The sequence below is a fragment of the Scyliorhinus torazame genome, chromosome 20 (assembly GCF_047496885.1).
Source record: "Scyliorhinus torazame isolate Kashiwa2021f chromosome 20, sScyTor2.1, whole genome shotgun sequence".
NCBI classification, from domain to species: Eukaryota; Metazoa; Chordata; class Chondrichthyes; order Carcharhiniformes; family Scyliorhinidae; genus Scyliorhinus; species Scyliorhinus torazame.
Window position 1 is genome coordinate 41,322,722 of NC_092726.1, and position 13,922 is coordinate 41,336,643.

The window sequence follows — 13,922 nt, forward strand, 5'->3', positions numbered from 1 at the left end:
TGAAGAATCTGACAGGGAGGGCCTTTCTCACCACCAGCCAAGCTAGGTCTTGGTGCTTGTTTGAAAGTTCTGGTGATGAGGCGTTCTGCCAGATGACTCTGGCAGTCTGCTCAGGGAACCATCCAACGGCCTCCACGGTCTCCTTTTCCCTGAGGGCCTCGAGGACATTACGTGCTGACCACTGCTTCATTGCCTTGTGGTCAAAGGTGTTTTCCTTCAAAAACTTTTCCACAAAGGACAGGTGGTACGGTACGGTCCAACTACTTGGAGCGCTCCGCGGCAATGAGGCCAGGCCCATCCTTCGCAACACCGGGGACAGGTAGAACCTCAGTATGTAGTGACACTTGGTGTTTGCATACTGGGGGTCCACGCACAGCTTGATGCAGCTGGACACAAAGGTGGCCAGCAGGATGAGGGAGGCGTTGGGTACGTTCCGCCCTCCCTTCTCCAGAGGTTTGTACATGGTGTCCCTTCGGACACGGTCCATCTTGGATCGCCAGATAAATTTGAAGATGGCCCGGGTGACTGCTGTGGCGCAGGGTCGGGTTATGGGCCAGACCTGCGCCACGTACAGCAACACCGAGAGTACCTCACACCTGATGACCAGGGTTTTGCCCGCAATGGAGAGGGAGCGTTGCTCCCACCAGCCCAGTTTCTGTCTTACCTTTCCTAGGCGCTCCTCCCAGTTTTTGGTGCACGCCCCAGCAGCTCCGAACCATATCCCCAGCACCTTCAGGTAATCTGACCTGACAGTGAAGGGGACAAAGGACCGGTCGGCCCAGTTCCCAAAGAACATGGCCTCGCTCTTGCCACGGTTTACCTTGGCTCCCGAGGCCAGTTCAAACTGGTCGCAGGTGGTCAAGAGCCTGCGCACAGACGCGGGATCCGAGCAGAAGACGGCAACGTCGTCCATGTACAGGGAGGCCTTGACTTGCATGCCTCCACTGCCTGGGATCGTCACTCCTCTTATACCCGGATCCCTCCTGATGGACTCGGCAAAAGGTTCTATGCAGCACACAAAAAGGGCAGAGGAGAGAGGGCAGCCCTGCCTGACTCCAGATCTGATCTGGAACTTTTCTGATTCCCACCCATTGATTGAGACTGCGCTATAGATGTTTGTGTAGAGCAGTTTGATCCAATTGCGAATTCCCTCCCCAAACCCCATTTTGGAGAGCACATCCATCATGTAGGTGTGCGATATTCTGTCAAAAGCCTTCTCCTGGTCAAGGCTGATGAGGCAAGTGTCCACCCCCCTGTCCTGCACGTAGGCGATCGTATCCCTGAGTAGCGCGAGGCTATCAGAGATCTTCCTGCCGGGTACAGCACAGGTCTGGTCAGGGTGGATCACCGACTCCAGAGCAGACCTGACCCGATTGGCGATGACCTTTGCTAGAATTTTGTAGTCCACATTCAACAGTGAAATGGGTCGCCAATTTCGAATTTCTTCCCTTTCCCCCTTCTGTTTGTAGATGAGGGTGATGATGCCTTTCCTCATGGACTCTGACATGCTGCCTTCCAGAAGCATACTCTCGTACACTTCCAGCAGGTCTGGGCCCATCCAGTCCCACAGAGCCGAATACAACTCAACCGGTAAGCCGTCGCTTCCGGGAGTTTTACTCGTCTCGAAGGACTTGGCGGCCTTTGTCAGCTCGTCCAGAGTTAGTGGTTTGTCCAGGTTTTCCAGCTCGCTGTCGCCTATGACCTCCGTGATAGTCGACAGGAAGGTCTGGGAAACAGTGCTATCTGTTGGCTTCAGGTCATACAGTCCGGCATAAAAGGATTGGCTGATCCTCAGGATGTCAGACTGCGATGACTTTTCAGAGCCATCTTCTTCCTTCAGGCTGCTGATCACAGAGGTGTCTCTGTGCACCTTTTGGAAGAAGAAGCGTGAGCACTTTTCGTCCTGCTCCACGGAGCGGACTCTGGAACGGAAGATAACCTTGGAGGCCTCCGAGGTGTAGAGCGAGGCTTGCTGGCTCTTCACCTCTTGGAGATCCTCCTTGACATCCACCCCCATCGACTGCAGCTGGAGCAAATTTTGCATACTTTTCTGGAGCCTGGACATGACCCCTCGTCTCTCTCTCACCTTTTGAACGCCCTTGAGGATGAAAAACCTCTTGATATTCCCCTTGATTGCTTCCCACCAGAGATGTGGGGCCTCAAAGAGGGGTTTCACGGTTCTCCAACCTTTGTAATCCCTCCTGAGTTCCTCGATGTTCTCAGGGGTCAGCAGTTTTACATTTAGCTTCCACGTCCCCCTGCCTACCCCCTGGTCTTCCTGCAGGTGGCAGTCGGCCAGTAGGAGGCAGTGGTCAGAGAAGAACACCGGCGTTACGTCGGTGGACCTGACCGTGAAAGCTCGGGACACAAAAAAGAAGTCTATCCTGGAGCGGACGGACCCATCCGGCCGTGACCATGTATATCTACGCTGCGCGCCGTCTGCAGGGTTGCTGCAGACGTCGAGCAGCTTGGCGTCTTTTACCGTTTCCATCAGGAGTCTGGACGTAGCGTCTAGTTTGCTGTCGGCTTTGCTGGATCGTCCAGCCGCATCGATGATGCAGTTGAAGTCACCACCCAGGATGACCGGCTTGGAGGTGGCCAACAGCAGTGGGAGTTGCTGAAGAACTGCCAGCCGCTCACTTTTTACGGCCGGGGCGTACACATTAATAAGTCTGAGAGGGGTGTTTTTGTATTTCACGTCTGCTACGAGGAGGCGCCCGCCCACCACCTCCTTAACGTCGGAGATGGTGAAGTTGCCTCCCCGCAGCAGAATACCCAGGCCGGAGGAGCGGCAGTCGTTTCCTCCTGACCAGATGGATGGCCCGTGGGACCACCAGCTCGACCAGCGCCTGTAGTTGCTGAGGTGCGGAATTCCGCACTCCTGCAGGAACAGTAGGTCAGCTTTTACATTTGCCAAATAGTTGAGTGTGGCTACACACCGCGAAGTATCTTTGATGCTTCGCACATTTATGGATGCAATTTTTAAACCCATTATGAAAAGATAGATTTACCAATCTCAAGAGTCCAGAGTCTATACAGTTGGCTGTTCCAGCTGTTGAATGTTCCCCAGCATGCCGGTGGTGCTCGCAAACTTTAGCACAGTTGCAGGGCTGAGAAAACTGTTCTGGTCCGTACTGGCCCCGTGATTTTGATGCAGATGCATTGGGGGGGTGGTGTAGCCCTGGGGTTCGTCGTGGCAGTCAGTAGGTGTTGGGGTTGCAGGCCGGTCTTCACCTGGGTTATTGCTGCTCGTTGCTATCGGGGGTTGGTCTGTGACCTTGTTTTCTTCCCGGTCGGTGGTCTGGGGGGTCTGTGCCTTCCGTTCCACGTCGGTGCTTTGCCTCTTTATTTGAGGCCGATTCTTGTCCTGTTTTCCCTCATCGGATGAGGTGTCGGCACTAAGTGCGCCGGCTGAGAGGTGTCGCTTTTTGCCACTACCCCTCAGGGGGTTCTTCAGTTTGTTTTTTTGTTTCCTCTTACGTTTGTCCCTGTTCACGGTTTCCCAGGGCTCTTTATTCTTTGTCCCATCCTCTTCCTCTTCCATTGAGTGTTCCTCATCAGATGGGGCTGGGGTTGGGTTGTCAGGAGGTGCTGGGGCCTCCTCTTTTTGTTGGGGGCCCTTCTGTTGCTTTTCCTCATTCTGAACCATGGTGTCTTTTTCGGTGGAGGGTGTATGCACCTCCTCTCTGGTCGCCTTTTTGACTCCGCTGCTGATGATTTCAGCGTATGTCGCCCCGCGTTTCGGGCAGGCCCTGTAAAGATGGCCGGCCTCCCCACACAGGTTGCAGCACTTGTCTTCCTTGCATTCCTTAGTCATGTGTCCCTCCTGCCTGCAGTTCTTGCAGAAGGTCACACTGCAGTTTGCGGCAACATGCCCCGTTTTGCCACAGGTGTGGCATACTCGTGGCTGTCCCACGTAGTAGAGGTAGCCACGATTTACTCCAATAGCGAAATTGGAGGGGGGATGCAGGATGGCTCCGTTGCTGTCCGTTCTTAGGGTCACCTTGACCTGGTGCTCACTTGTCCAGATGCCGAAGGTGTCTTTCACTTGCACGCTGTCACTTTTCAGCTCAGCGTACCTGGCGAGGAACGTGAGCACATCAGATACAGGGACGTGGGGTTTGTACGTGTGCAGTGTAACAACCCGATTTCGCTCTGCCGGTAGCGTAAACAGAGGCTCCGCAGTCAGGATCGACAGGGGACTCTGGTTACCTTTTTCCTTGAAGACATTCAAGAATTTGATGCACGCTGCGACGCTCTTGAAGGTGACATCAAAGAAACCATTCTTGGGGAAGTTTTGCAAGCAGAAGATATCTGTTGCTTTAAACCCACAACACTCGAGCAGCACCCTCTTCACGAAGTGTTTCCGGTCCAAAGGTGACTCTCCCTCCGTTTTCTTTACTGTGACTCGGACAGTGTTTCGCATTCCCCAGCCTGGTGGTCGGGATGCAGCTGCATCCATAGCTCGTACGTTGGGTGTGAAACTGTATCGGTGTTAGGCCTAAACCCGACGTTTAGGCCAGCATGTAGATCCACCAATAGCAGCCAAGCTCCAAACGTTTCCTCTTTGACGACTTCAATCCCTCCGAGTTCTCCAATCCACAACGAAGTCCTCAGCTTCTCTCGATCAAATGAGACTACACTTGATCTGAGTCAAAAGGCCGAGAAGCGATAACCCATATTTTCCGGCAATGGCTCTTGTCCTCCTCATCCACCGACATTCAGGTGCACCTTGCTGCGCTCGACTGTGCTTTGGAACTTTTAGTCTACGCTCACTGTTGGTCAAGAGACATCCAGCTTGGCCGAGCACGGTGGAGTCTGTGCATGCAGAACCAGTAAACACAACACGAAGACATCGTCTGGCAAGCCATCCCCTGTCGTCACCAGATGAAATGGAGACGCTGTGAAGGCCCAGTGACACCCAACGGAGGGAGTCGAAGTCATCTCCACCTTTGCCGAACAAAGGGCAATCCGTGCAAGCAGCAAGTACTGGCGGAATCCAACAGAGGGCAATGTCTAGTCTCCCTGAGCTCCACCCTGGCGTGTTGGTCGTGGAGTCAGGAGAACTAAAAGAGACGCCGTGAAGGTATACCTACATCCAAACAGGATGCCGTTCAGTCTGTCGCAACAGTATCCCGTTGTGCAGGATGAAGGGATGTGGTAACTGAAGTGAGGAGAAGGCAAGTCGGCATCCGAGGGTGAGGGTGAGTGGCCTGTAAAAAGCAGCAGGAAATCTGTGCGGCATATCAGCTGAAAACGGAGCCTGGCTGCCGAAGGTCCTCGAGTCCATCGACTCGCAACATTAGTGCACGAAGCTCCCGCCAGCAGAAAAGCTAGCAATGCTTTGGAGCTTGAAATGCCTTAAATTGGTCAAGATGAGGCAACTGGACAACAGAGAAAAGGGGTAGGCAGGTTTTGCGGCATTTTCTGCTTTTATACATTTCCGCCCCAAAGCGGGGTGAAGGCACCATTCCTGGAAGCACTGCAAGTCCAGGTTGATGCGTGGAGCGGAAGGAGCAAGCCCCTGAACCATCTCCGAGTCCTAAAAATCAATTTAATATTCGGTCTCCATATTGAGGAAATATCAGATATTAAACTGATAAGAACAGATACTACACTTGATCTGAGCCAAAAGGCCGAGAAGCGATAGCCCATATTTTCCGGCAATGGCTCTTGTCCTCCTCATCCACCGATATTCAGGTGCACCTTGCTGCGCTCGACTGTGCTTTGGAACTTTTAGTCTACGCTCACTGTTGGTCAAGAAACCTCCAGCTTGGCCGAGCACGGTGGAGTCTGTGCATGCAGAACCAGTAAAACACAACACGAAGACATCGTCTGGCAAGCCGTCCCCTGTCGTCACCAGATGAAATGGAGACGCTGTGAAGGCCCAGTGACACCCAACGGAGGGAGTCGAAGTCATCTCCACCTTTGCCGAACAAAGGGCAATCCGTGCAAGCAGCAAGTACTGGCGGAATCCAACAGAGGGCAATGTCTAGTCTCCCTGAGCTCCACCCTGGCGTGTTGGTCGTGGAGTCAGGAGAACTAAAAGAGACGCCGTGAAGGTATACCTACATCCAAACAGGATGCCGTTCAGTCTGTCGCAACAGTATCCCGTTGTGCAGGATGAAGGGATGTGGTAACTGAAGTGAGGAGAAGGCAAGTCGGCATCCGAGGGTGAGGGTGAGTGGCCTGTAAAAAGCAGCAGGAAATCTGTGCGGCATATCAGCTGAAAACGGAGCCTGGCTGCCGAAGGTCCTCGAGTCCATCGACTCGCAACATTAGTGCACGAAGCTCCCGCCAGCAGAAAAGCTAGCAATGCTTTGGAGCTTGAAATGCCTTAAATTGGTCAAGATGAGGCAACTGGACAACAGAGAAAAGGGGTAGGCAGGTTTTGCGGCATTTTCTGCTTTTATACATTTCCGCCCCAAAGCGGGGTGAAGGCACCATTCCTGGAAGCACTGCAAGTCCAGGTTGATGCGTGGAGCGGAAGGAGCAAGCCCCTGAACCATCTCCGAGTCCTAAAAATCAATTTAATATTCGGTCTCCATATTGAGGAAATATCAGATATTAAACTGATAAGAACAGATACTACACTTGATCTGAGCCAAAAGGCCGAGAAGCGATAGCCCATATTTTCCGGCAATGGCTCTTGTCCTCCTCATCCACCGATATTCAGGTGCACCTTGCTGCGCTCGACTGTGCTTTGGAACTTTTAGTCTACGCTCACTGTTGGTCAAGAAACCTCCAGCTTGGCCGAGCACGGTGGAGTCTGTGCATGCAGAACCAGTAAAACACAACACGAAGACATCGTCTGGCAAGCCGTCCCCTGTCGTCACCAGATGAAATGGAGACGCTGTGAAGGCCCAGTGACACCCAACGGAGGGAGTGGAAGAAATCTCCACCTTTGCCGAACAAAGGACAATCCGTGCAAGCAGCAAGTACTGGCGGTATCCAACAGGGGGCAATGTCTAGTCTCCCTGAGCTCCACCCTAGCGTGTTGGTCGTGGAGTCAGGAGAACGAAAAGAGACGCCGTGAAGGTATACCTACATCCAAAGAGAATGCCGTTCAGTCTGTCGCCACACTTCCCCGTTGTGCAGGATGAAGGGATGTGGTAACTGAAGAGAGGAGAAGGCAAGTCGGCATCCGAGTGTGAAGGTGAGTGGCCTGTAAAGAGCAGCAGGAAATCTGTGTGGCATATCAGCTGAAAACGGAGCCTGGCTGCCGCAAGTCCGCGAGTCCATCGGCTCACAACATTCGTGCACGAAGCCCCCGCCAGCAGAAAAGCTAGCAATGCTTTGGAGCCTGAAAGGCCTTAAATTGGTCAGGATGAGACAACTGGACAAGAGAGAAAAGGGTAAGCCAGGTTTTGCGGCATTTTCTGCTTTTATACATTTTGCGCCCCAAAGCGGGGAGAGGGCACCATTCCTGGAAGCACTGCAAGACCAGGTTCATGCGTGGAGCGGAAGGAGCAAACCCCTGAACCATCTCCGAGTCCTAAAAATCAATTTAATATTCGGTCCCCAGATTGAGGACATATCAGATATTAAACTGATAAGAACAGATACTACACTTGATCTGAGTCCAAAGACCGAGAAGCGATAGCCCATATTTTCCGGCAATGGCTCTTGTCCTCCTCTTCCACCGACATTCAGGTGCACCTTGCTGCGCTCGACTGTGCTTTGAAACTTTTAGTCTACGCTCACTGTTGGTCAAGAGACATCCAGCTTGGCCGAGCACGGTGGAGTCTGTGCATGCAGAACCAGTAAACACAACACAAAGACATCGTCTGGCAAGCCGTCCCCTGTCGTCACCAGATGAAATGGAGACGCTGTGAAGGCCCAGTGACACCCAACGGAGGGAGTCGAAGTCATCTCCACCTTTGTCGAACAAAGGGCAATCCGTGCAAGCAGCAAGTACTGGCGGAATCCAACAGAGGGCAATGTCTAGTCTCCCTGAGCTCCACCCTGGCGTGTTGGTCGTGGAGTCAGGAGAACGAAAAGAGACGCCGTGAAGGTGTACCTACATCCAAACAGGATGCCGTTCAGTCTGTCGCCACACTTCCCCGTTGTGCAGGATGAAGGGGTGTGGTAACTGAAGTGAGGAGAAGGCAAGTCGGCATCCGAGTGTGAAGGTGAGTGGCCTGTAAAAAGCAGCAGGAAATCTGCGTGGCATATCAGCTGAAAACGGAACCTGGCTGCCGCAAGTCCGCGAGTCCATCGGCTCGCAACATTCGTGCACGAAGCTCCCGCCAGCAGAAAAGCTAGCAATGCTTTGGAGCCTGAAAGGCCTTAAATTGGTCAGGATGAGACAACTGGACAAGAGAGAAAAGGGGAAGCCAGGTTTTGCGGCATTTTCTGCTTTTATACACTTTGCGCCCCAAAGCGGGGTGAGGGCACCATCCCTGGAATCACTGCAAGACCAGGTTGATGCGTGGAGCGGAAGGAGCAAGCCCCTGAACCATCTCCGAGTCCTAAAAATCAATTTAATATTCGGTCCCCAGATTGAGGACATATCAGATATTAAACTGATAAGAACAGACACTACACTTGATCTGAGCCAAAAGGCCGAGAAGCGATAACCCATATTTTCCGGCAATGGCTCTTGTCCTCCTCATCCACCGACATTCAGGTGCACCTTGCTGCGCTCGACTGTGCTTTGGAACTTTTAGTCTACGCTCACTGTTGGTCAAGAGACATCCAGCTTGGCCGAGCACGGTGGAGTCTGTGCATGCAGAACCAGTAAACACAACAGGAAGACATCGTCTGGCAAGCCGTCCCCTGTCGTCACCAGATGAAATGGAGACGCTGTGAAGGCCCAGTGACACCCAACAGAGGGAGTCGAAGTCATCTCCACCTTTGCCGAACAAAGGGCAATCCGTGCAAACAGCAAGTACTGGCGGAATCCAACAGAGGGCAATGTCTAGTCTCCCTGAGCTCCACCCTGGCGTGTTGTTCGTGGAGTCAGGAGAACTAAAAGAGACGCTGTGAAGGTATACCTACATCCAAACAGGATGCCGTTCAGTCTGTCGCAACAGTATCCCGTTGTGCAGGATGAAGGGATGTGGTAACTGAAGTGAGGAGAAGGCAAGTCGGCATCCGAGGGTGAGGGTGAGTGGCCTGTAAAAAGCAGCAGGAAATCTGTGCGGCATATCAGCTGAAAACGGAGCCTGGCTGCCGAAAGTCCTCGAGTCCATCGACTCGCAACATTACTGCACGAAGCTCACGCCAGCAAAAAAGCTAGCAATGCTTTGGAGCTTGAAATGCCTTATATTGGTCAAGATGAGGCAACTGGACAACAGAGAAAAGGGGTAGGCATTTTCTGCTTTTATACATTTCCGCCCCAAAGCGGGGTGAAGGCACCATTCCTGGAAGCACTGCAAGCCCAGGTTGATGCGTATAGCGGAAGGAGCAAGCCCCTGAACCATCTCCGAGTCCTAAAAATCAATTTAATATTCGGTCTCCATATTGAGGACATATCAGATATTAAACTGATAAAAACAGATACTACACTTGATCTGAGCCAAAAGGCCGAGAAGCGATAGCCCATATTTTCCGGCAATGGCTCTTGTCCTCCTCATCCACCGACATTCAGGTGCACCTTGCTGCGCTCGACTGTGCTTTGGAACTTTTAGTCTACGCTCACTGTTGGTCAAGAAACCTCCAGCTTGGCCGAGCACGGTGGAGTCTGTGCATGCAGAACCAGTAAAACACAACACGAAGACATCGTCTGGCAAGCCGTCCCCTGTCGTCACCAGATGAAATGGAGACGCTGTGAAGGCCAGTGACACCCAACGGAGGGAGTGGAAGAAATCTCCACCTTTGCCGAAAAAAGGACAATCCGTGCAAGCAGCAAGTACTGGCGGTATCCAACAGGGGGCAATGTCTAGTCTCCCTGAGCTCCACCCTAGCGTGTTGGTCGTGGAGTCAGGAGAACGAAAAGAGACGCCGTGAAGGTATACCTACATCCAAAGAGAATGCCGTTCAGTCTGTCGCCACACTTCCCCGTTGTGCAGGATGAAGGGATGTGGTAACTGAAGTGAGGAGAAGGCAAGTCGGCATCCGAGTGTGAAGGTGAGTGGCCTGTAAAGAGCAGCAGGAAATCTGTGTGGCATATCAGCTGAAAACGGAGCCTGGCTGCCGCAAGTCCGCGAGTCCATCGGCTCACAACATTCGTGCACGAAGCTCCCGCCAGCAGAAAAGCTAGCAATGCTTTGGAGCCTGAAAGGCCTTAAATTGGTCAGGATGAGACAACTGGACAAGAGAGAAAAAGGGAAGCCAGTTTTTGCGGCATTTTCTGCTTTTATACATTTTGCGCCCGAAAGCTGGGAGAGGGCACCATTCCTGGAAGCACTGCAAGCCCAGGTTGATGCGTGGAGCGGAAGGAGCAAGCCCCTGAACCATCTCCGAGTCCTAAAAATCAATTTAATATTCGGTCTCCATATTGAGGAAATATCAGATATTAAACTGATAAGAACAGATACTACACTTGATCTGAGCCAAAAGGCCGAGAAGCAATACCCCATATTTTCCGGCAATGGCTCTTGTCCTCCTCATCCACCGACATTCAGGTGCACCTTGCTGCGCTCGACTGTGCTTTGGAACTTTTAGTCTACGCTCACTGTTGGTCAAGAAACCTCCAGCTTGGCCGAGCACGCTGGAGTCTGTGCATGCAGAACCAGTAAAACACAACACGAAGACATCGTCTGGCAAGCCGTCCCCTGTCGTCACCAGATTAAATGGAGACGCTGTGAAGGCCAGTGACACCCAACGGAGGGAGTGGAAGAAATCTCCACCTTTGCCGAAAAAAGGACAATCCGTGCAAGCAGCAAGTACTGGCGGTATCCAACAGGGGGCAATATCTAGTCTCCCTGAGCTCCATCCTAGCGTGTTGGTCGTGGAGTCAGGAGAACGAAAAGAGACGCCGTGAAGGTATACCTACATCCAAAGAGAATGCCGTTCAGTCTGTCGCCACACTTCCCCGTTGTGCAGGATGAAGGGATGTGGTAACTGAAGTGAGGAGAAGGCAAGTCGGCATCCGAGTGTGAAGGTGAGTGGCCTGTAAAGAGCAGCAGGAAATCTGTGTGGCATATCAGCTGAAAACGGAGCCTGGCTGCCGCAAGTCCGCGAGTCCATCGGCTCACAACATTCGTGCACGGAGCTCCCGACAGCAGAAAAGCTAGCAATGCTTTGGAGCCTGAAAGGCCTTAAATTGGTCAGGATGAGACAACTGGACAAGAGAGAAAAGGGTAAGCCAGGTTTTGCGGCATTTTCTGGTTTTATACATTTGGCGCCCCAAAGCGGGGAGAGGGCACCATTCCTGGAAGCACTGCAAGACCAGGTTGATGCGTGGAGCGGAAGCAGCAAGCCCCTGAACCATCTCCGAGTCCTAAAAATCAGTTTAATATTCGGTCCCCAGATTGAGGACATATCAGATATTAAACTGATAAGAACAGATACTACACTTGATCTGAGCCAAAAGGCCGAGAAGCGATAGCCCATATTTTCCGGCAATGGCTCTTGTCCTCCTCGTCCACCGACATTCAGGTGCACCTTGCTGCGCTCGACTGTGCTTTGGAACTTTTAGTCTACGCTCACTGTTGGACAAGAGACATCCAGCTTGGCCGAGCACGGTGGAGTCTGAGCATGCAGAACCAGTAAAACACAACAGGAAGACATCGTCTGGCAAGCCGTCCCCTGTCGTCACCAGATGAAATGGAGACGCTGTGAAGGCCCAGTGACACCCAACAGAGGGAGTCGAAGTCATCTCCACCTTTGCCGAACAAAGGGCAATCCGTGCAAACAGCAAGTACTGGCGGAATGCAACAGAGGGCAATGTCTAGTCTCCCTGAGCTCCACCCTGGCGTGTTGGTCGTGGAGTCAGGAGAACTAAAAGAGTCGCCGTGAAGGTATACCTACATCCAAACAGGATGCCGTTCAGTCTGTCGCAACAGTATCCCGTTGTGCAGGATGAAGGGATGTGGTAACTGAAGTGAGGAGAAGGCAAGTCGGCATCCGAGGGTGAGGGTGAGTGGCCTGTAAAAAGCAGCAGGAAATCTGTGCGGCCTATCAGCTGAAAGCGGAGCCTGGCTGCCGAAAGTCCTCGAGTCCATCGACTCGCAACATTAGTGCACGAAGCTCCCGCCAGCAGAAAAGCTAGCAATGCTTTGGAGCTTGAAATGCCTTAAATTGGTCAAGATGAGGCAACTGGACAACAGAGAAATGGGGTAGGCAGGTTTTGCGGCATTTTCTGCTTTTATACATTTCCGCCCCAAAGCGGGGTGAAGGCACCATTCCTGGAAGCACTGCAAGCCCAGGTTGATGCGTGGAGCGGAAGGAGCAAGCCCCTGAACCATCTCCGAGTCCTAAAAATCAATTTAATATTCGGTCTCCATATTGAGGACATATCAGATATTAAACTGATAAGAGCAGATACTACACTTGATCTGAGCCAAAAGGCCGAGAAGCGATAGCCCATATTTTCCGGCAATGGCTCTTGTCCTCCTCATCCACCGACATTCAGGTGCACCTTGCTGCGCTCGACTGTGCTTTGGAACTTTTAGTCTACGCTCACTGTTGGTCAAGAAACCTCCAGCTTGGCCGAGCACGATGGAGTCTGTGCATGCAGAACCAGTAAAACACAACACGAAGACATCATCTGGCAAGCCGTCCCCTGTCGTCACCAGATGAAATGGAGACGCTGTGAAGGCCAGTGACACCCAACGGAGGGAGTGGAAGAAATCTCCACCTTTGCCGAACAAAGGACAATCCGTGCAAGCAGCAAGTACTGGCGGTATCCAACAGGGGGCAATGTCTAGTCTCCCTGAGCTCCACCCTAGCGTGTTGGTCGTGGAGTCAGGAGAACGAAAAGAGACGCCGTGAAGATATACCTACATCCAAAGAGAATGCCGTTCAGTCTGTCGCCACACTTCCCCGTTGTGCAGGATGAAGGGATGTGGTAACTGAAGTGAGGAGAAGGCAAGTCGGCATCCGAGTGTGAAGCTGAGTGGCCTGTAAAGAGCAGCAGGAAATCTGTGTGGCATATCAGCTGAAAACGGAGCCTGGCTGCCGCAAGTCCGCGAGTCCATCGACTCACAACATTCGTGCACGAAGCTCCCGCCAGCAGAAAAGCTAGCAATGCTTTGGAGCCTGAAAGGCCTTAAATTGGTCAGGATGAGACAACTGGACGAGAGAGAAAAGGGTAAGCCAGGTTTTGCGGCATTTTCTGCTATTATACATTTTGCGTCCCAAAGCGGGGAGAGGGCACCATTCCTGGAAGCACTGCAAGACCAGGTTGATGCGTGGAGCGGAAGGACCAAGCCCCTGAACCATCTCCGAGTCCTAAAAATCAATTTAATGTTCGGTCCCCAGATTGAGGACATATCAGATATTAAACTGATAAGAACAGATACTACACTTGATCTGAGCCAAAAGGCCGAGAAGCGACAGCCCATATTTTCCGGCAATGGCTCTTGTCCTCCTCTTCCACCGACATTCAGGTGCACCTTGCTGCGCTCGACTGTGCTTTGGAACTTTTAGCCTACGCTCACTGTTGGTCAAGAAACCTCCAGCTTGGCCGAGCACGGTGGAGTCTGTGCATGCAGAACCAGTAAAACACAACACGAAGACATCATCTGGCAAGCCGTCCCCTGTCGTCACCAGATGAAATGGAGACGCTGTGAAGGCCCAGTGACACTCAACAGAGGGAGTCGAAGTCATCTCCACCTTTGCCGAACAAAGGGCAATCCGTGCAAACAGCAACTACTGGCGGAATCCAACAGAGGGCAATGTCTAGTCTCCCTGAGCTCCACCCTGGCGTGTTGGTCGTGGAGTCAGGAGAACTAAAAGAGACGCCGTGAAGGTATACCTACATCCAAACAGGATGCCGTTCAGTCTGTCGCCACACTTCCCCGTTGTGCAGGATG

General features: G+C 52.4%; 9 non-coding genes across 9 annotated transcripts; all 9 read right to left on the reverse strand.

Moving 5' to 3' along the window:
- Positions 1–5,457: 5,457 nt before the first annotated feature.
- LOC140397592 (U2 spliceosomal RNA) lies at positions 5,458–5,648 on the reverse strand. The gene has a single exon (XR_011937025.1). It is a non-coding gene; the product is annotated as a U2 spliceosomal RNA (small nuclear RNA).
- Positions 5,649–6,433: 785 nt separating this feature from the next.
- LOC140397593 (U2 spliceosomal RNA) lies at positions 6,434–6,624 on the reverse strand. The gene has a single exon (XR_011937026.1). It is a non-coding gene; the product is annotated as a U2 spliceosomal RNA (small nuclear RNA).
- Positions 6,625–7,410: 786 nt separating this feature from the next.
- LOC140397771 (U2 spliceosomal RNA) lies at positions 7,411–7,601 on the reverse strand. The gene has a single exon (XR_011937200.1). It is a non-coding gene; the product is annotated as a U2 spliceosomal RNA (small nuclear RNA).
- A 785-nt stretch (positions 7,602–8,386) lies between these two features.
- LOC140397547 (U2 spliceosomal RNA) lies at positions 8,387–8,577 on the reverse strand. Its single transcript, XR_011936982.1, has one exon. It is a non-coding gene; the product is annotated as a U2 spliceosomal RNA (small nuclear RNA).
- A 772-nt stretch (positions 8,578–9,349) lies between these two features.
- LOC140397798 (U2 spliceosomal RNA) lies at positions 9,350–9,540 on the reverse strand. The gene has a single exon (XR_011937225.1). It is a non-coding gene; the product is annotated as a U2 spliceosomal RNA (small nuclear RNA).
- Positions 9,541–10,325: 785 nt separating this feature from the next.
- Positions 10,326–10,516, reverse strand: LOC140397615 (U2 spliceosomal RNA). The gene has a single exon (XR_011937048.1). It is a non-coding gene; the product is annotated as a U2 spliceosomal RNA (small nuclear RNA).
- A 785-nt stretch (positions 10,517–11,301) lies between these two features.
- On the reverse strand, positions 11,302–11,492 carry LOC140397468 (U2 spliceosomal RNA). The gene has a single exon (XR_011936905.1). It is a non-coding gene; the product is annotated as a U2 spliceosomal RNA (small nuclear RNA).
- A 785-nt stretch (positions 11,493–12,277) lies between these two features.
- LOC140397676 (U2 spliceosomal RNA) lies at positions 12,278–12,468 on the reverse strand. Its single transcript, XR_011937108.1, has one exon. It is a non-coding gene; the product is annotated as a U2 spliceosomal RNA (small nuclear RNA).
- Positions 12,469–13,253: 785 nt separating this feature from the next.
- On the reverse strand, positions 13,254–13,444 carry LOC140397648 (U2 spliceosomal RNA). Its single transcript, XR_011937081.1, has one exon. It is a non-coding gene; the product is annotated as a U2 spliceosomal RNA (small nuclear RNA).
- Positions 13,445–13,922: the final 478 nt, after the last annotated feature.